Source organism: Pistacia vera, unplaced genomic scaffold (assembly GCF_008641045.1).
Source record: "Pistacia vera cultivar Batoury unplaced genomic scaffold, PisVer_v2 Contig1019, whole genome shotgun sequence".
Taxonomy (NCBI): domain Eukaryota; kingdom Viridiplantae; phylum Streptophyta; class Magnoliopsida; order Sapindales; family Anacardiaceae; genus Pistacia; species Pistacia vera.
In genome coordinates this window covers 53,713-76,994 of record NW_022195049.1, presented here as the reverse complement: position 1 = coordinate 76,994, position 23,282 = coordinate 53,713, and the positions used below count along the sequence as shown (strand labels likewise).

The window sequence follows — 23,282 nt, the reverse complement described above, 5'->3', positions numbered from 1 at the left end:
TAAAGAAATTTACATGGAATTTTTTTTGAGGAACTTGACAAAACTTAGCTTTTCCAAAAGAAATCATCTTGTGATTCTTAATTCCTGTGCTAGATTGAAATAACAAACAAGGCTCCACCTCGTATTGATGATCTGATGTCATTTCAAGAAAGAAAATGAGGGAACCCATATGTTTCTTTCAAAAGAGAAATGGAAACGCCCTTATGGCTCAACATAATATTCACGGTTTTGTTTTATAACTAATGTTTTCCGCATCAATATAAGTGGTCTCACTGTCATCCGGTGTCGGTCATTTTACATAATAAGTAATCAATATGACAAAAATATTCATCTATGACTACAACAACAATGTAAAAGTCCCGAAAAGGTAGGGCTGTGGTGACTTTTCTTCAGATCCCTCTAATGATCAAGGAATATGATTTTAGGATCCTTAGTTGGAAATCCCCATAATTGGGTTGAGAGATTTGGATTTCCAAGATTCCTCAAACTCCAAACTAGTGATGGCAATGGCCGTCCGGACCAGTACCCCTGGCCTAGGCCCAACCCGACCTCATGACAAAGGCCCAGCCCGTCCCGGCCCGTCACGGTTATGACAGGTAAAGCTCAAACCCGTCCCGACAGGCTTTTTGTAACCTCAGGTCTGACCCAAGCCCGTCTATTTTATAATGTGAATTTTTAAATATAATAAATTTAAATTTTCTTTTATATTTTTAATTCTAGAAACAATTTTTAAATATTATTTATTTAAATACTCCACCAAATATATAATTAACTTTCCCAAAGTGCATCCATCCATCCATGTGGTTTGGGAAAAAGAGTATATAATATATATATGTAGATAATCTTGTAATTAATATATAGTATAGGTAATTTATTAATTAATACTAATGTCGGGTCGAGCTGCCCGGGCCAACCCTGAAGACATACCTAAGCCTGACCCGTACCCGAAGGCGGGTCTTAAAATCAAGCCTAAGCCCAGCCCACGAACATCAGTAAAGCCTGACCTTTTCGGGACGGGCCAGTTAAATACCTAGAAATATCGGACCCATTGTCATCTCTATCCAACCCAAACCTCGTTTCAGAGGTTCGAGGAGTTTGGAGAATTCATTCTCATATCAACAATGAAACATTTATTTGGGTTCAAAATCTTATCCACAACCAAATTTACTATTTTTCAAACATTTTTACAAGAAAGATATAATATTTACTAATACACATCATTTTCATTCAATTTTTAACACATAATACAAAATGAAAATATCTACATTAAATCAAGGAACTCTAATTTTTTCAAATTATGAAGGGGTCTAACTTTTTAATCTACAATAGAAATTAATAAATAATTACGCCATGTCCGTTAGCTTAAATAAGAGGTAGTTTGGATTGGAACATTGAGGTATCTTGTTTGTTTAATATTTTTCCCTATTCTGGATCCTATTTTTCAAATAGCGTTTGGTACAATATTCTCAAAATATTACCCTATTTTTTTAATTTATTTTAACCCCATAAGGTTATTATTTCACTAAATACCCCCTGAAAAAAAAGTTTAAAAATAACAAAACACCCCCATTAACCCAACTGTCAGATTCCGGCAACCACCGTCTGATAGCCGAATCTGTACAACGGCCAAACTTCCACCAGAAATGGCCGAAGTTCCCGCGTGGCCTTTTCCGGCCAGATCCACACGGATCTGGCCGGAAAAGGCCAGATCTGGCCTTCAGCGACGGCCAAAGAAATGGCCGTCGTTGACGGTCAACGACGCCCAATCTTGGCCGTCGTTGACCGAAAACGACGGCCACATCTTTGGCCGTCCCTGACGGCCAAAGATGGCCGTCGTTTGCCTTTTCCGGCAAACGACGGCCATAACAAACCGTAGATCTGGCCTTTTCCGCCGCCAGATCCACCATGGATCTAGCCGAAAGGCCATAACACGTGTTACGGCACAGATCCGCACAGTCTGTGCCGTAACGAAATTTTCCGCCAGATTCCGGCGGTGGTGGCCGAATCTGACAGTGCAGGTGTGGGGGTGTTTTTGTCATTTTACATGTTAGGGTCTTTAGTTAAATTAGTAAACCTAAGGGCTTTTTATAAATTTTAAAATTTACCTCGTAATACTCCCATATCCAATACCCCATACTACCCTTAAAATCCTATCACAAATACTAAACCAAACGCACCCAGAATGTGGGTATTTTGATAATTAATCTAACTAAATGGTCAATTCAAAGAGGATGAGTAGTTGATATTTTTATGGACTCCTCAAATGTGATTAATTTATTAGCATATCTCCTTCTACCATTTCACACGTATACAAAGACAAAAAATAATAGATAATGCTAAATATTCTTTTAGGTCGCTCCCCCATTAATCATTTAACACTCTTAAAAAACAAAAAACAAAAAAAAAAAAAAAAAAAAAAGGAAGTAAAAAGACATGTTCTCACCCAAGGTTTGGCAAAATCGAAAGTTTTCACCCATGGTTTCATTAATTTTAGATTCTCACCCTTAAACTGACATCATAGCGATTTTTATCCCTAAATTAATAAATTACTTATCCTTAAATTAATAAATTACCTTTCTAACCCTCAAATTAATAAAGGGCGCATTTTAGCAAGAGGCAACACATGTTAGCAAACGTTGCCACCTACTTTTTCTGCCGTTTTTCGATGATAGTGACTTTCCTCACTACCACCATCCTTTTTCTTGTGCTTCACACACCAAAACCCCTCTCACCCCACCCTCATTGACCATAACAATGGCCGAATTTCGGCCGATTTGTTGCTCACGAAACCATCCCTCCATTTTTGACCAAAACCGACCACCAAAATCCAATCTCTCACCACCCATAGACTCACCAGCCTCTCTTCTTCAAAAGCCTCAACATTCTTGACTAAGTTAGCTCCCCAGTCACTGACGACCTCTCCTAGGGTTTCTTGCATGATTTTGTGAGTTTGGGTTGAAATTGGAGTTTTTTTTGGAGTTGATTGGGTGAATTGGTAGTCTCTTTGGAGTGATTGATTGTTTGGGAGTGTTTCTGTACTGTTTGGGTGTCTTTTCTGGCTGATTTTCCTACCGTCGGCGACTTACCATTTTACTTCAAATCTGTGCACATCAAGTGTTTGTGAAATTGCCCCAACCAACCCCACCTGATAAGGGTGTGGAAATCCGGTTAACCGAACCAGATTGCCCACTTTTCAAACCGAACCGGTTTTTTGGTTCAAGTGATAATCCAAATCGAAACTAGACTGGATTATTCCTTGAACCAATTATTAACTGAACTGAATTATTGGTTCGGTTACTGGTTTATAAACCGGTTTTATAAAACTACCTCTAAATCAGTAAATCTAATTCTAATTTCTAAATATAATCCAATTTACCTTTACACATCCCACAATTTTTCACCGTTCTAATTCAAAAATACATACTCTCAATTATCGAATAAGTAAACCAGCCCCTTCAATTTGTTGGAAAATTTCCAGTTCACAACCAATTCATTCCAAGTGCCCATAATGATAGAGATTCTATCAAACCCTCATACATTCCTCAACAAACCATACATTTCTCAACAAACCATTAAACCGAACCAAAAAATCGATTTTGTCAGTATCAAAAACTGAAATCGAATCGGTTAATTCAAAAAACCAATTTTTCAGTCCAATTTCAAGGTTCAGTTCGGTTTTTAGTTTTTTATTTTTTTTCAGCCTTACCACCCGCCTTAATATATTAAAAATGACAACATTACCATTTAACCATTATATCAAACAATTTTCTGTTAATTTAAGGGTAGAAATTTAGGATATTTTAAACCATGGGTGGAAACTTACAATTTCTCCAAACCTTGGGTGGGAACATGCCTTTTAAAAAAAAAAAAAAAAAAACAAAGACGAGAAAAGAAGTAATTGTCTCGTATTTTTGTCTCCTACATGCTTGTCACAATAAGAGTTGAAAGAGTGAGAAAGATAGTGTAAAAGAGGGTGTTTCTAACACTTCTTCTACCTTCAAAATCACAAGCAAAGATCAATCGATACAGCAAGAGTGGATTAATCCCTTAGAAGATAATTGGGCTTCATTCTTTGGAAAAAGGCTTATACCTGCATGGCTAGGTCCCATTAAATAATTAACTAGTTATTCTATTCAAAGAAAAAGCCTTGGGCACCATAGTGGTTTAGAAAGAAGTGACAGTTCTGTCCAATAGTAAATGACAAGGTTTGCCTAAATGACACTTTTCCACCCAAAAAAGTTTAAAATAGCACTTTTTCACGCAAAATTAATATTCTATTACTATTCAAAGCCAGTTTCGGCGGCAAAAATTATCCCCGTCACCATCATTTGAACTCCAATCTCCTCTATACAAAAACCCTCTTACTTCGGCACCTGATTTCTCACTGATTTTCGGTCATTGCAAAGTTAGCGTTTCCAAACTAATTTTGACGATGAATATTCAATCGATCACACCATTCGATCCACACAGCCTACATCTACAAAAAATCTTACTCTGACTCCTGGTAACTAGGAATGTCAGTCAGAAAGTGAAGTGATTTTGGGTATTTAATAAAATATAATATTGGGTGGGAAAGTGGTATTTGAAACTTTTGGGTGTAAAGTCAGTCAAGCAAACTTTGGGGGTAAAAAAACGTTTACTCCAATGCAAAACGATCAAGTTTAGTTGGACACAGCTTACTGAAAAAATCCTCAGCATGTTGCAAATAATCATGCTTATTGTGAAATAACCCAGTTTTATATGATTAACTTTTTTTTTTTTTACTGGATATTATTATTCACAAGTGCACTGCACATGAACACTTCAATATTTTGCTTTTATAATTAGACATTTTTATGGTAGAAAGGATTTTATAAGCTTTTAATAAAAAATAAGATAACATAATCATAATAGCGGTCTTCTAGATCCAGCTTGATAGATCTTATTAGAAATGCTCTGGAGATGCCACCAAATACTATATTGTTTGCAACTCGTGTTTTGTAGCATATTTGGTACAATCTGGCACAGCATCCACCAAGAATAGTTAAAATTGCAGGAATTTTGCTTAAAACATAATTCACAACTATTCACTACATGAGTAACTCAACCCACCTTTTCTGATGATTTCATCAATCACTCATCAAAACTAACTTCTGTACTACAGCAATTGCTTTACTTGTTTACTCTTCCAATCCAACCCCATCAACTTTCTTCCTCTACCCACTCACCAAAAAATTCAACACCCAAAATAACTTGTCACATGTCTAATAATAGCCAAGTACCTATATGCAAGAAAACAAGAATTATTAACTGATATATTAAGGGTTGCCAGATCTTAAAAGTATCACAGAGTCACTTAAGTGATATGGTGTACGCTTAAGCAATTTGGATATCACTTACTGGATCACTTAAGCGATCTAGTATAAATAAGCCTAACCGCTTAAGCATTTTTCTACCATATACCTGATCGCTTAAGCAATCTGTAGCCATATACCAGACTTATAGCAGATCGCTTAAGCGATTTCTGTCATATACCTGATCGCTTAAGCGATCTTCAATTTGCTGCATTATAAAACATACTAGATCGCCTAAGTGATACACTAGATCGCTTAAGGATCATCAAATCCCGAACACATTTTCAGTCATCTCCACCTACAATAGGTGCTACCACCTCCAACTACCCATAATGCAAGAAAATATTCAACAAAATTCACTCATTTCAATTTGTATTACTTCAAACACAACAAACAACCTAAACAACTAAATCAAAATCATAAACCAAACTCAATCCATCATTAAATCTTTGTAAATCGAAATATAAATGCCAAGAGGTGATACAATACTTGGACGAAGTGTCAGTAGGAGGGGGAGGCGAATCTGTGGCAGAGAAGATGTTAATGGCTGAGGAAGAAGAAGAAGAAGAAGATGTAGAGGAAGGATGAAGAAGAAGATGTAGATGAAGCTTAGAAGAAATAGCAACCAGGGGAGGATGCGTAAATGGTGGGAGGAAGAAGAAGAGGGGTTTGGGTTTGTTTACAAGAATTTCAGGTTTTTGGGACATATTATAATTTTAAAAGATTACACAATACTTCATTAATCCTAATTAACCACTAATCGTTTAATTAACCTTAATCGACATTAAAACTATTTACTTAACACTTTAAAACTACATAGCTTTTAATTAATTTGAACTTCGTTTGGAATCTCCCATGTTGAAAATTGAAGTAATTATAATTACAGGGATATGGTCCCAAATATCATCATTGACTTTCCCCAAACAATAATTTCTTCATACGAACATAACTATGAAACAACAAATCTCCAGGGTGTGTGTTTTTTTATTTTGGATAGGATTTGGGAATAATAGGGTAGTGTGAATAGGGTGAGTATTACAAGGTAAAATTAAAAATTAACAAAAAAAAACCTTAGATTTGCTAATTTAACTAAACAACCCAATATATAAAAAATTGTAAAATGACAAAAAACACCCCCACCCACCACAATGCCAGATTCCGGCCACCACCGCCAGAATTGGCAAAATCTGCCATTACGACTCAGATCGGTCGTATCTTGCCGATGGTTTGTTGATCTAGCCGGAAAAGGCCAGATCTACTGCCAGATCTGATCGTTAACGGTCGCAAAAGGCCAGATCTAGCCGTCAGAGATGGCTAAAGAGTTGGTCGTCGTTGACCGTCAACGACGGCCATTTCTTTGGCTGTTGTTGATGGCCAGTCCAGATCGGTGAATAATGTTTGAAAAGTAACCTGCCCGACCCAACCCGTGGCGGGCTAGTGGTTTTGACGGGTTTGTCACTTGTTAGGGTTGGCTAGCCCAGCCCGGCCCGCCAACCTAAACGCTGGGTTAGGTTGCGGGTCGAGTCAGGTTAGCCCCCTTTTTGATTTGTTTTGTTTTCTCTTAGTTAACTTTTCAAATGATAATTAACATTTATAAATGATAAATGTAATTGTTTTTAGTTAACTTTTCAAATATCAATAATTCAATTAAATTAATTTTTTTTTTTTGTTAACATTTCAAATATTAATTCAATTTTAATACAATAAAATTGTAATATAAGAAAATTAGATTTATTCATTTATCAAAAAATAAAATAAGAAATTACGACAATTATTGCTCGTTAAACACTCACCAAGAAAAACCCAAGGGACAAAAACTATTAGTAAACGGTCCGTATACGCACGGAAACAAAAATTATAATATAACAGGATCGTTTGTGAGCCAAGATCAAGGGTATATGATTTTACAATATATTAAATAAAATCTGAGAATATTCAACATGAGTTAAGAGAAACAAACGCACGTTTGGAGGCTCCACCACGATTGTCTTTGAACGTTTTGCTACCGATCCAAGTGTAGGATCGAACTTGCGTAGTCTACACGAAGACAATTCAAAAGAATCAAAGAGGGATTTGTAGTCCTCTTGGCTCAAGATTAAGAAGAAAAACAAATCAACTGAAATTGATTTTAGGCTAAGAGTGTTTTTCCGTGGGGAGTGAAAAGAGAAGGTGCGTGTGTGTGTGTGTTATTTCAAAGAAAAATCAATTCATCATATTTAATTAACACACACTTTTCTTTTTTAATAAAAAATCAAGTTGCCCTAATCCCATACGGAATAGGCTGGGCTCCAACCCAAACGCCCCATGTTGCCAAACACTCCCAATTTGATTTATTTTATTTTCCATCATTATCTCAATTAATCAATTAATAATATTTAAATATATATTAACATTTAACAATAATGATAATATATTTAAATATGTGCGAACACACATTTAAACGTAATTTTATATTAATTTTTCTAACAAATTAAATAAAGGCTAAACCTCAGCAAATTTAATTGCACTGTGAAATTACCAAAATACCCTTTCGCCTTAAAAGACGAAAACGTCCTTCTTTCTTCTGGATCTTAAATTGTTTCTATGTGGTGTGACCCATAGGCTCCTTATCATATCGGAGTGGATAGTATCGCGATTAACACCAATAATCGTCTCACTAATACACAGACCAAGATTGGCCCCTAGCAAGGCCATGGCCACCCGATAGATTCGGATTCAGCAAAGTAGCTACTGTCAACGATATGGTTACCGTGCAATTCCATCCTTTCATCATACGTATCCGGTGACGAAGGCATAGAAATAGTGTCAACCTTCGGTTACCCTCGATATTATTATTCAGTTTTGGACCAATGACCCGTATTATAAACTGGATAGAGCAACAACTCAATCCACTGTGCGGATAGAGCAACAACTCATCCCACTGTGGCCACAGTTTTAGTGTCATTGTCATATACTGATTGCGTCGGAGATAACTTTCTCCATACCCGGGAGTGATGAATCCTCTGTCAATCCACCATAGTCTTAATACACTCCTTGATGCAGCCAATCACCACGTATTGACAGCTCTGAAAAAACGCGTTAGACTAGTGGTCAAACTACACCAATCGGGGCACAAGGCGCTCGGTGATCTCAAGTTAAGGATCACATGCACCACCATTCGTTAGAGGATTTGTTCCATAGACACTGGGGGTTACCATCTATGGAATCTCTGGTGGGTCAGTCCAGTGAACTTGCTGTGGTGTAATCGCCTACAGCAAGACACCATGTGTTGCACCAGTGTAACGCCCACTTGAGGTACGTACTTAAGATTACTGTATTACTAACAGTTCATTAATTCAGTTTCAATGAGTTTGTATGTTTTATTGGTTAAGTGTTTGCCTGGTTTTGGTTGAGATTTGGTGAATTTTGGAAATCAATCTTCGCCGGGGCAAAGGAGAATCTTCGCGGCGGCGATGAGGTGCTGCACAACGGGTAGGTTATGCCGTGTTCGCCGGGTGACGGAGTGTTCTTCGCCGCGGCGAAGAGCTTAACAAAAAAATTTCTTGAGCTTTCTAGAGAATTCTTCCTTTGGGGATAATGACCTTTCTACCCCAATTAGTAGGAAAAGTAGGGAGTAAATGAAAAGAAATTTAGTAGAGAATGTGTTGGTAATAAGGATGTATTTGTAAAGAATCAAAAGTATAGATGGAATTTTTAAGGAAGAGCAAGGGCAAAATGGGAAACTATATTAATATATATATATATATATATAATATATATATATTATGTAATAAGAGCTCAAGAGTAGAAACCCTAGCCACTCTATCCTCCATTCATGCCATTCTCTACTCAAATTCTCTCAAATTTCTTCACTAGATTTCCAAGGAAATTCATAGATTTTGGGTATTTTTGAGTGGATTTCAATCCTAAGCATCCAAAGGTAAGATTCTTGCTCAAGATGTGAGATTAAATTTTAAAGTTTTGAATTCTTAGGTTTTATATGCTTAGGGTTTAAGAGGAAATGGAATTCTATCAAGGAGAGATTATAGTGTTGGAGTTGCTCAAATTCAAGGTAAGTAAATCCAAACTAAATTGAGATTTAAGAACTTATTTGAGTAGAAAATGTGTATGTATAGTATGTATTATGCTTGCTGAGAAATTGAGATGTTATGAGTATGTATCTATGTTGATATGAATTTAATTGAGTTATGAGAAGTGTTGTGATTGTATGAGGATGAGTTGAGTTTGATTGAAGTTGGAGGGAGTTATGAGCAAACCCTATGGGAGTTGTTTTGCCTTTACAGGGAATTAGAGTGTATGAAGGAGTTTTCTCTCATTTGGCTGATTAAAGAGAAGAGTAGAGTTATAGATAAGTAGAGCTTGGGATGCACATGAGTTATTGAGGAAATGCCTAAGTGAAATCTACCCTGTCACAGTTGTAACTTTCTAAGTGAATTTTGGGCATCTTACGGATTGAACTGGGCTAAAACCAAAACATCAAAATTGTAGCCTGTTTTAAGCTTTACACGAGACCAAAACCGTCAATTCCAATGTGTATAACGCAAGTTATGCCTTTTAGTGTAACCTGTGCAGATGACGATTTTAGAGCAACATTGACTTTGTTCATTTCATGAGTGCATTAATAAGCATGAATCATCCATCTGCATATAGTTTGCATTAGAGAAAGAGTAGAAAAAAGTAGAGAACTTTGGTGTGAGCTTCTTAAGATAAAAGAGAGAGAAAAAGAGAAGAGAGTAGGTTGTGCGATGGGAACCCGTGAGTTATGGGTAGAGTATTCCCGCATGTACGCGCATTGAGAGAGCGGCAGAGTATGAGAGAGAGAAGTGGGTAGCCCGTAAGAGTGCATGCAGATGAGGGGATACCCGAGAGTACCGAGAGAGAGAGATTTACACTCACATGGCCAAGAGTTCTGAATCCATGATAACCGAGTCGATCGGCTAGAATAAGTAGAAGTGAAGTAGAGTGGGAGCGAGTCCGGCCGTGCCTCCGGTAAGATGAGGCCGTGACTACTAAAGGAGTTAGTAGAAAAAGTTATGAGAAAGAGAAAATAGAGAGAAGTGTAAGAGAGAGAGTAAACGAGAATTGCAAGGAAAGAATTAGAGAGAGATAGTTACAGGGATAGATGCGTAGAGGATTTACTTACTGAGCATTATTTGTGCTCACCCCATTGTTTTTCATATTTTGTAGGATCTAGGTGAGGACACGGTCGGATGGACGTCGGCAAGCGAAGGGAGAGGCTACACTGTCCATCTTATTTTGATGTTTTGTACATGTTACAATGTTTGTGAAAAGAATGTTTATGTACTATATATGTTTAATGAAAGAAAAATTTGGGTCAACTATTTATGTTATTTCACATGTGTTTTCATTATGTGCATATTTTATGAGTATTTGAATAGAATGGAGTTATTACAACCAGGTTGTCACCATACAACCAGGTGTCACCAAACAACCTTGACAAGTGAGATCAGTCACTGTCTTTCGACAGGGTCGTTCAACACTATGATAGCCTTACCGTATTATCTGTGCCCTTACTTAGAATAATACTGGGGCTACGGACGTTTCTAGAATGGCCACCATATGTGCTCATAGGGTTTCTCACTATCAAGATTTGAAACATTTGTACCCTCGTCACGGTTCTACCATTCTAAGGACATATATCAATACATATTGCAATAATAATGATTTACGCGATATAGAATAAAATGCCTTTTATGATCAATGAACATTATACAAATAGTCAATTTACAATAATTGATTGGCTCTAGGGCATCTACTTAACAAAAAATTATAAAGAAAAAAAATGCAATAATTGACAATTAATTTACAAGTTACAATTTACAAAACAACTAATTTGGGGGTTGACTAGGACCTCTCTCATCGTATCATCTACATTACAAAATTGAAATGATTCTATCAAAGTATCGTCGACAACCTCATATTGATCTTGAAGGCGCAACCGTTCCTAATCTCGAAGACATGTGAGGACTTCAATCATTTTTGTGAAAGTTTAGTCCTCCTTCATTTAAAATTATTCCACTTGCACTAAATGTTTGTTCGGATGAGACGTGGAGACATGAACAGCGAAAATCCAAGGAAAGTGTTGATAAACCGAAAAAATACATTTCTGGTTTCCAATATTCTAAGACATCAAAGTTGGCTCTTCGTTGTGGATCTGCTAGTAACATTTGGGGGTTCCCAAATATTGTTGAAGCTTGTTACTCTATGACTGAAGGGGGATAGTATATTCGTTGTTGGTGCTTTGAAGAGAAAGGCTGTGCTTCGGATTTGGGTCCTCTTCGGCCTATTAAGCACTCCAGGAGTAGAAGTCTTCATTTGTTTCTTCTGATGCAACTTCCGGGTATTTAGGCTCTTTACGGGTTCCATACCTGTTTCATATTGGAAATATACCTCTGCAAGACAATTTCTTACCTCTCCTAGTTGATTGGCATATGTTTCGTTTTGTAAATTTTCAGATAATGTGTCTAAACCATTTTCTAAACCTAATAATTTAATTTTAGGATCAAATATAGCACCTAAACAATAAAGAAAAGGAAAGGGTTTCCAATATTTAAAAAAAAAAAATTTCATTGCCTTATTGGTCCCGCAAAATTTCATTGTTTTTGTTTTTTTTTTGTAAATAACTCTGAAATTTTTATAATGTATGTATTATAATGGACTAGTAGGATAATACATACCAGAAAGTTGTAAAGTGGATTGGTAAAAATTTTAAGAAGAGATTGAAATATTTTAGCTATATCAATCATTTTCTACTAAATAATGAGGACCTCTATTATTTGCTACAAAATAACTAATTAAATTTGCATAAGATAAACATGAATCAATCATTAAATAAGTACATTCCATCTAATAGGCATGTCTAATGCAAAAGTTCTAGGAGATATATTTAATTTTATACAAGCATCTTGAAATTCAGCCTTTCTTCATTACTACTAAAATCCAAGCTAAAGAATCCCTATTCTATCAATATTATCTTTAATTGTTTCATAGCACTTTTCACAATTAATTAATAATGTAATATGCACAACGTTGGTGAAAAAACTCAAATTGTTATAAAAATATAATTAATTTAAAAAAAATTTATAGATGTATTATTAGTACTTGCATTATTAAAGTTAAATTTATTATTTTATTAATAACTCATATCTTTTAAAACTTCAATAATTTATTATAAATTTGTTGACCACTATGATCCACATCCATTAATCTAAATCTAATAAAGATTATTCAATTTACATTTGTTATCAAAATAATGACTAGTCACACAAATATAATCTTGTTTAGCTCTACCACTCCAATATCGGCAGTTAGAGCCACACTAACAGACAACTATGTATTTTATTTTTAATTCTAATTTTATTTTCCCAAACAATTTTTATAATCATTTTGTTGCAGTTTTAGAATAACTTTAAATCCTGGAAAAATGAATTTTAATAAATCTTTCAAAATATTTATCTTCAGCCCTATTATAAGTTGATCAGTTGCAATAATATACAAAGCTAATTGTTCTTATATATCAGAATTATAATGTCAAGTAGTACCAATTAGTTATTTGAGTTTAATTGGTTTCTCTATCCATGTTGAGCAATATGTTTATTAGCATGCCTTTTTAAAGTACTAGTACTATTACCTGAATCAGCTTTATAAATATTACCACAATACTTGCATCTGCTTTCTCACTTGAACTTCATTTTCTATCTCGTAAAATTTATCGAAATGAACCCAAACGTCTGATGTGTGTCTGTCGTGGTTTCGACAACAGTTGATGAACCCGCTCAACTTGAGATGAAGTTGGACAAGAAAACGATTACGAGGACGACTTTAGAACCACCAGGAGCTATAGTAGCATGGGGAGGAATCGGAGGAATATTATGAGGTGTATCAGATTTTGAGACCGGGAAAGTAGGATTATTTGAATTACTGCATTTATGTTTAGTAAATTTAGGGGGACAAGGATAGTAGTTTCCTTCATTATCAAAATTGATGGGATGGAAATATCTATCCATTGTAGAAAAAAAAAAATTGATATAGAAGAAATACAAAATTAAAGAAGGAGAATTGAAATTTGGAAATATGAATTGAAAATTGCAAAAACTAATAAAAATTAAAATGAGAGCAATTGACAAACAAAGAGAATATTGAGAGATTGAATAGAGATTAGAGGAAATGAGAAAATTTGGGATGTGGGAAATATGAAAGTTTAGGGCCTATTTATAGAAAAAAATGGGAAAAGAAAATGACAAAAAAGACCCTCCAACTGCTATAAAACGGCCTATTTCAAGGGTAAAAGGGGTATTTAAAAAAAATTTATTTTTTTCGACCGACCCGGGTTGGCGGGTTCTTTTAAGAAAAACAAATAGCAACCTGTCGGGTTGCCATATAACAACCGGCCTGCCCAAGGGTTGCATAAGGGTCAGGTTCAACCCGACGCCTATAGGCAGTCTGAGTTGAACTCTCTTTAATGCGGGCTGGGTTAGGGTTGATCCGCCCAACCGACTCATTTGTTCCAATAAAGTGAATAAACGGCAATTTTCGATCGTTTTTAGGCTATTGTGATAGATTCCGACCCACCATCGATGTGGTTTTTAGAATTTGGCAACAATGGGCGGGTGGGATTGTTTTGTTAATTTTAAACTTTGTTTTCTAGAGGTGTTTAATTAAGTTAATAACTTAAGGGATCTAAAAGTAATTAAAAATTAAATAGTATTTCTCAAATAATTAACAAACAGTATTTTGGGAATATGATAGGGAAAGGTTTTGAAATAATAAAACAACAAGCCCAATATCGTCGGGTGCGTTTGGTGTAGTATTTTGGATAGGATTTTGAGGATAGTATTGGATTGTTGGATAGGGGAGTATTACGAGGTAAATTTGAAAAATTTATGAAAAAGCCCTTAGGTTTACTAATTTAATTAAAGACCCTACTATATAAATGACAAAAACACCCCCACCACCTACAGGTGCAGATTCCGACCGCCACCGCTGGAACCTGACCGAAATTTCGTTACGGCACAGACCGATCGGATCTGTGCGTAACGCATCATTATGGCCTTTTCCGGTCAGATCCACCACGGATCTGGCCGGAAAAGGCCAGATCTACGGCCTGTTATGGCGTCGACGGCCGGAAAGGCCAAAACGATGGCCATCTTGGCCGTCAGCGAAGATGTGGCCGTCGTTTTCGGTCAACGACGGCCATTTCTTTGGTCGTCGCTGACGGTCAGATCTGACTGGAAAAGACCAGATCGGTGTAATTTTGGCCATATGGTCGGATTTAGGCCATTGTACAGATTCCGGCTATCACCGGCGGTGGTTGCCGGAATCTGACAGTTGGGTTGATTGGGGGGTTTTGTTAATTTTTAAAAAAAATTCAGGGGGCATTTAGTGAAATAATAATTTTATGGGGTCAATTAAAAATAGGATAATATTTCTGGATAATGTGCCAAACATTATTTGGAGAATAGGATTGGGAATATGGATAAAAATAGGGAGCCAAACGCACCGTCGTTGTCTTTCCCCGAGCAAAAAATCTTCCTTCAAACGACAGCTAGCTAATACAAAACAACTCAAATCCACTAAAACCTTCACACTGTCTCTTCAATGGCACAACATCTAGCTCTACCTCTTTTGCTCCCAATCCCACCGCCATAAAGCCGCTCTTCTTAACAAACCATCACAATCCTAATCCACAACGCCCTTATCACCACCACAACAAACGACTTCACCACTCCCTCTTCACTCCTCTTCTTCAAGACTTCCTTCACCAACAAAACCCCTCGCACACTTCTTCACAACACTTTAACTCTCCATCTTTCATCCCAGAAACAGAACCCGAATTGGGAAGTCACGTGACGTAACCACGGAAACCTGGTCAAACCACCACCTCTCCGATGCAGGTCAGCGGGTTTCCAATGTTAATATGATGAATCTTTCGATGTGAAAGATATTGATAGTGTTTTGTTACAGTTATTTGAGTCATATCGGGAAACCCAGATGTATGATTGATGGTTTGAGTTTTGATATGTTGGGATTGTAAGGGTTTAGGGTTTTACAAGAAACGTGACTTGGCGTTGAGGGTGTTTGAGTGGCTTAGGAGTCGTAAGATTCTGAGTTGGTCTTGAATGGTTCTGTTATACCTGTAATTATTAGCATGTTAGGAAAGAAGGTAAAGTTTCGTTTGCGGCTTCATGTGAGTAGTTTTGCATAAAGATGGGATTGATATTCATGTTTATGTTATCAAGAATTGATAAGTGCTTATGCTAGCAATGGGAGGTAAGGGAGGCTGTGATGGTGTTCAAGAAGATGGAGGATGAGAGGTGTAAACCTACTTTGATAACTTACAATGTGATTCTGAATGTGTATGGAAAATGGGTATGCCCTGGAATAAGATGTGACTCTCGTAGAGGGAATGAAGAATGCCGGAGGTGCTCCAAGTCTTATACTTATAATACGCTTATAAGTTGTTGTCGGCGAGGTTCTTGCATGAAGAAGCAGCTTGGGTTTTTGAGGAAATGAAATTAGCGGGTTTTAGTCCAGATAGATACTTATAATGCCTTGTTGGATGTTTATGGGAAGTCTAGGCGGCCTAAAGAAGCCATGGAGGTATTAAGGGAGATGGAGGTTAATGGTTTTTCACCCAGTGTTGACTACACTTCATTGATATCAGCTTATGCCAGAGTTGGTTTGATGGAAGAGGCGATGGAGCTTAAAAACCAGATGGTGGAAATAGGAATTAAGCCTGACGTTTTACTTACACCACCCTCTTATCGGGGTTTGGAGAAAGTCGGGAAGGATGAGTCCGCAATGAAGGTTTTGAGGAGATGAGAAATGCAGGGTGCAAGCCGGACATTTTTACTTTTAATACTTTGATTAAGATGCATGGAAAAGGGGAAAGTTTGTGGAGATGATGAAGGTTTTTGATGAGATCAAGAAATGCAATTGTAACCTGAACATTGTTACTTGGAACACACTTCTGGCAGTATTTGGGCGGATGGGATGGACTCGGAAGTGTCAGGTGTGTTCAAGAAGATGAAGAGGGCAGGGTTCATTACTGAGAGGGACACTTTCAACACCCTAATTAGTGCATACATTCGTTGTGGTTCTTTTGACCAAGCCATGGCTGTTATAAGAGAATGCTGCAAGTGGGGTTACACCGGATCTTTTCACCTACAATACTGTTTTGGCAGCATTGGCTCGGGTAGGGATGTGGGACAATGGAGAAATGATTGGTGAAATGAAGGATGGTCGGTTGAACCCAATGAGCTAACATAGTTCTTTGCTTCGTGCTTATGCCAAAGGCAGGAGATTGAGCGGATGCTTACTCTTGCAGAAGAGATATTCTCTGGTCTGATTGAACCTCATGCTATGCTCTTGAAGACCCTTGTTTGGTTATAAGTAAAAGTGACCTACTATAGAAACAGAGCGTGCCTTTTTAGAGTTGAAAAAAAAAGGATTTTCCCCTGACATAACCACTCTAAATGATGATTTCGATTTATGGGAGGAGGCAGATGGTTACCAAAACAAAGAGATCTTGAACTTCATGAATGAGAGTGGGGTAACTCCTAGCTTGGTAACTACAATAGCTTGATGTAATGTACAGCCGTTCTGAAAATTTTGAGAAGTGAAGAGATGTTAAGGGAAATTTTGGAAAAAGGTGAAACCTGATAATATTCATATATACTGTCATTTATGCCTATTGTAGAAATGGTCGGATGAAAGAGGCTTTGCGGATATTTTTGAAATGAGAGATTCTGGCCTTGTTCCAGATGTAATCACCTACACTATCTTCATTTCAAGTTATGCAGCTGATTCATTGTTTGTGGAGGCGATTGATGTGGTTAGATGCATGATCAAGCAAGGATGTAAACCAGACCAGAGCACATACAACACCATTGTGGATGGTTTTGTAAATCTCATCGTAGAGATGAGGCAATAATGTTTGTTAACAATCTTTCCAAGTTTGATCCACACACATCTAAGAGGGAAGAATGCAGGTTATCAGACACGTATAGCAAGAAAATGGTCATATAGGTAACTTTTTCCCAACTTCCTATACCTCTACAAGCATGTTGATTCTCCTTCGGAGCGTCATTATCTAAAAAATTTCTGGTTTCTAAACACGCAATATTTATTCTATCATAACATGTTGTGATGTTAAAAAGAATCCCAGAAAAGAAACACTCATCGTGATGTTTGTCATGTGGGCATGCTCGAACTTTATTTTGAAACAGAGAGACGTTCATTCACAATGGTAAGTTTGATCATCTTCTTTTTTTCTGACATATGAGAGGCACATGTATGAAATATGCCCTGATAAATATGCTATGAAATGAATGAACATAAATAATTCCTTTTAACTTTCTTTTTGCTCTCCCTCTCTTTTGCTTTTGTGGCCTTTCAGTAGGATTGACCCTATTTGTAATCACTCTTTACAGCATGTGTGTTGAAATATAATGCTTGAGCATGCAATCTTGACTTGCATTTCAGGATACAACTTTCAAGTCTTTGGTTTGACATTGACTTAACTGCCCATGCATATCACTTATTCATAAGCATGGAGAGGGACGATCATTGGGATAAGATATTGGTCTAATTACAAGCCAGGGATTTGAGGGAGCCATTTATAAAAAAAAAACTATGAGCTCCTTGATTTGAATTCTGAGACTGTGTTGTTTGGATATCGTCATTGAATCAGTTCGTTAGGAATATCTAAAGATAATAGTGCATTATTTTTGTAGTTATTCTCGTTTTAGTTTGAGATCGAGTGCATGATTTAAGTGATTGAATCAGTTCGTGAAGAATATGCAAAACATTTCTTGTGAGTACTAATAATTTTTTTTTCTCTAATCAATAATGATTTTCACATCAATGTAAAATTATCAATTCATATCATGGTAATTTGCTGTATAGTATTGTAAAGCAAGGCAGTAGCTTTATCCTTCTCTGCTGATGCAATTGTAATGTTATCACAATGAACAAGTCTTTCTTTTTGTTATAATAAGAGCTATCTAGACTGAAATTTGGGAAGTTATCAAAATTTTCTTGTTTAATAGGAGTTGAGTTGTGCCTTCATTCTCTCACAAATATTGTATGCAATTTGGTTCAGGATGCAATGTTTCCATAACTGCGCTGAATGGCTCTACCCCTTTGTTGATCTGTGATAGATCACATGCAATGCAGGTCTACAATAGGCAAAGGAAGCATAGTAGAGGATCACAAGCTGGGCTGGCAAAACAGTACAGGACAGATGGCAACATGACAGAGGACAGTCAGCACAAGACAAATGGCAATATAGGAGAGGAGCAGTACAACATTATGTTATTGGAATACTAGACAGATGGCAATATGGGAGAGGAGCAGTACAACATTCTGTTATACTGGGCATTACAAAAAGAGAGCAGATCGTCAGGGAAAGGCAGAGGAGAGGACAAGAAAATTTGGGAGGCAGCTGGCCCTCGAAGCACAGCAGTGTTTATTTTTTTCTTTGAATCTGTTTGAGTGTTTTGAGTCTTTAATATTACTTGAATAGCTTCTAAGATGTTCCTGTTCAATGTATGAAGCTGAAAAATAGACAAATTAAACATCTATTTGTTAAAGAAAAAGATGGATTTCTGTGACTGATTTTCAGAAATTCATCCAGAGAAATGGATGCTATCACTGTTCAGGCCAGTTGTTGAGAATTCAAACGTTAAGCAACTTTTCTGCCGTATTATATTATTATGTTTCAACAGATAAAAGTTTGACTAAATTTAACTGTTCAACACATGCATTAATATATTCTCTAAAGAAGAGGGAGGGGGGTCGTCATTGATCAAATCTTTTACCATAATTTCCGAGCCTAATACTTTAATTTCCAATCTAATTCATCTCTAAACAATAACATGGGGAAACTTAATTAGGAAAATCTTGTTTTCCAAGAGTATGTTTATTCACCAAACCAGGAAAAACGACATGGCAGCAATAAGAAATTTCCTTAACCTCCCACCCCATATAAATTTGCGTTAGCCTGCCATACATGAATGCAACAAAGTCTGAAAGCAAGAAGCAAGACAATAACAAAAGAGTTTGAGTTTGAGATTGAGATTGAGAAGGAGAAGGAGAGAAAGAGATGGACTCCTGGGTTCGACTTCTGCTTCTTGTAGCATGCTTTTTTCCGGCTATGGTTGAATGCAGGGTTCACCACTACAAGTTCAATGTAAGTAACTTGATTCATAATTCTTTTTTAACTCTCAAAAATAACTTATGAATAAGTTTTAGAAGAGGTTTGACACCTTTTTTTTTTTTAATAATTTTCACAGGTGCTAATGAAAAACTCCACTAAACTATGTTCGACCAAGCCCATTGTAACTGTTAATGGGATGTTTCCAGGACCCACTCTTTATGCCAGGGAAGATGATACAGTCCTCGTCAAGGTCACCAACCATGTCAAATATAATGTTTCTATCCACTGGTGAGAGTTTTTACTGATGATTTCATTCATATCATTAACACAATTAAAAATGTTGATTTATTTACTTAATTACTTTTGATTTGCCAGGCATGGTATCAGACAACTCAGAACCGGCTGGGCTGATGGACCAGCATACATTACACAATGTCCAATTCAGCCTGGGCAAAGCTATGTATACAATTTCACTATTACAGGCCAACGGGGCACACTTCTTTGGCACGCACATATTCTCTGGCTAAGGTCTACTGTCCATGGTGCCATTGTTGTCTTGCCTAAGCGTGGAGTTCCATATCCCTTCCCAAAACCCCACAAGGAAAACGTAGTTGTACTTGCTGAGTGGTGGAAATCAGACACGGAAGCCGTTATCAATCAAGCTCTCAAGTCGGGACTGGCACCTAATGTCTCTGATGCCCACACTATTAATGGCCAGCCAGGACCCGTCTCTGGTTGTTCTTCACAGGGTAGGATTAGATTATGTGAATGATACTATATTTAGTAAAAATTCATTTACAAATATAACTTGATAATTTTGGGAAGTTTTCTTCTCTCATATGCAGGGGGCTATACATTTACCTGTGAAAAGCGGCAAAACCTACCTGCTTCGCTTGATCAATGCTGCACTCAATGAAGAGCTTTTCTTCAAGATAGCCGGGCACAAACTTACCGTTGTGGAAGTTGATGCCACTTACGTTAAACCACTCAAAACCGACACTGTTGTAATTGCCCCAGGCCAAACCACTAATGTCCTGGTTACTGCTGACCAAAATGCTGGAAAGTACCTGGTTGCAGCCTCTCCTTTCATGGACGCTCCAATTGCAGTCGACAATGTGACTGCCACCGCCACGCTGCACTATTCGGGCACAATTGCTAGTACACCCACAACTCTCACCAAACCACCTCCCCAAAATGCCACTGCAGTTGCTAACAACTTTATCGATTCTCTTCGTAGCCTTAATTCCAAAAATTACCCTGCCAAAGTTCCACAAACAGTTGATCACAATCTTTTCTTTACAGTTGGACTCGGAATCAACCCTTGTCCTTCTTGCAAAGCTGCTAATGGTAGCCGGGTTGTGGCTTCTATCAACAATGTGACATTTGTTATGCCAACTACTGCCTTACTTCAAGCACATTTTTTCAACATTAGTGGAGTATTTACAACTGACTTTCCTGGCAACCCACCAAACGTTTTTAACTACACTGGAACCCCACCAGCTAACTTGGCGACTACAAGAGGGACTAAGGTTTACAGGCTGGCTTACAACTCTACAGTTCAACTTGTTTTGCAAGATACTGGGATCATAGCCCCTGAGAACCATCCAGTCCATTTGCACGGATTCAATTTCTTTGCGGTTGGTAAGGGACTAGGGAACTTCAATCCAAAGAAAGATCCTAAGAAATTTAATCTTGTTGATCCTGTTGAAAGGAACACAATTGGCGTACCTTCTGGTGGATGGGTTGCTATAAGGTTCCGGGCAGATAATCCAGGTACCACTTATACTTCTCTGGAAATCGGATGGACCCCTTTTCAAGACCACCTCCGCAATTACAGCTTCTTATAAAAAATGTTAATTTCTCTTAATTTTATATATGCAGGAGTTTGGTTCATGCACTGTCACTTGGAAGTGCATACAACATGGGGACTTAAGATGGCATTCTTGGTTGACAACGGCAGAGGCCCGAATCAGTCACTTCTACCACCTCCAAGCGATCTTCCAAAATGCTAAAGCACTCAAGCAATCTATACATAATCATACAGAACAGAGAAATCTCCCCATTAAAACAGAGTTCCGGGGAGGATTATGCGATATACAGAAGAAGATGAGAAGGGAGAGCTATTAACAAAGCAATATACCGGATCCAGTATTATTTCTTGAGTAAATGCGAACTTTTACTCAAGCATGTTTGAATAATATTTGTACGAAAAATTCCATTACAGAAATTTACATTGAAACTTTTGCAACTTAATTGTATCGGGGACCTGACCACGTCGCTTCTTCATTAAAATTAATGTATTCTTGTGATTCTTTCGGGACAGATTGAAATAAAAATCGTGTTACTGATATGTTTCTGAAAAGATATTAAGAACTGTTGGTTGATTCAGTGACTATGTTTATTAACTGTTATCAAGGAGCATGTATTAATTATATTTATTAAAATAAAGCTGATTCAAAATAAAGACTCCTCAGATAATCCTAAATACAAATCTTATGGGTTAGTGTAAATGTTTCTGAGGATACAATGAAGCTGGCAGATGATCAGGACGAATTGGGGATAGTATAGATAAATATATAGTCTCAGGTTCGATTTCTTATCTAAGTATACGTGATTTAAGGGGGGGTTTAACAAATGATTAGCAGAGTATTTTGGCTAAATATTGGAAGAAATTAACTTTGATGTGCACATATTGAAACTATCTTTCCATCATTTTCTACATGCTATTCTAAATAGTTTGCTGAGGTAATTATGACAAGTAATCTGCATAAAACTATACGACCAGTCGTTTGAGCCTGGCATCTTAAACTATTGTTGCCTTTATGTTTCACTTTCTTCATTCTTGGTACAGATAAAGTTAGTGCCATTCAAATAGGTAAACACAAAAAGAGTTAACAATCAATCAAAAGGTCCTTTTGCAAAGCTTGATACCCATCAGAAAGAAAAAAAAAAGTTGATAATTATCAAGAAAATGTCTTGGGCCCTGTAGTATAAAGAAATTAATTAGTACATAATGCAAAATATTGAAATTTTGTAGTATTCCTTTTTTTGTTTTTTTAATAAGTGGGGTGTTCAGACCAGCTTATGCATACCTCGACTAATCCTTAGAAGGAGCTATCCTATGGCAACCCACCGTCATGGCCTCTAGGTTAATCATGGATTGTGTGAAATACCATTTACAACTCCTTTATTCGCCCTTACCGTTAGACTATTTATGAGTGGGTAAATTTTGTAGCACTCATATTTATAATATCTTAAAGATGTTAAATAATCATATTTATTTTAAATTAAATTGAGTATTTAGTTTGATTGATAATTTTTTTATGAAACACGAAGGTATATATATTAATTTAGGATTTTTAAAATTTTGAATATGGATGAGAAAACCATAACAGTCAATGATCTACATCCGGCTTGATAGATCTTACTTGAAATATTCCTTTGGAGACTTGCCACCAAATATATATTAAAATAACCTTGGCACCGCACTCACCAACAGAAATTTTCATTTAAGTCTCTCACAATTCGAAGCTGGAATTAAAGAAGCTCAATACCTTAATTTACAAATCTAATCGGTTCCTAAACAACGACTTTATGTAATATTCACGATATCATTAGAGAGTTCAATTAGGTAAATTTTGTATTCCAAGAAAATGTTCATACACCTAACCAGGAAAAACGACTTGGCAGCAATAACCAAATTCCCTCTTATCTTATCCCCTGTATAAATTTGCGTTAGCCTGTCATACATGAATGCAACAAGCCTGAAA

The 23,282-nt window shown here is 36.8% G+C and overlaps 2 pseudogenes; both read left to right on the top strand.

Annotated features, from left to right (window-relative positions):
* Positions 1-887: 887 nt before the first annotated feature.
* Positions 888-17,381, top strand: LOC116116828 (annotated as a pseudogene).
* A 2,017-nt stretch (positions 17,382-19,398) lies between these two features.
* Positions 19,399-21,847, top strand: LOC116117465 (annotated as a pseudogene).
* The last annotated feature ends 1,435 nt before the right edge of the window (positions 21,848-23,282 follow it).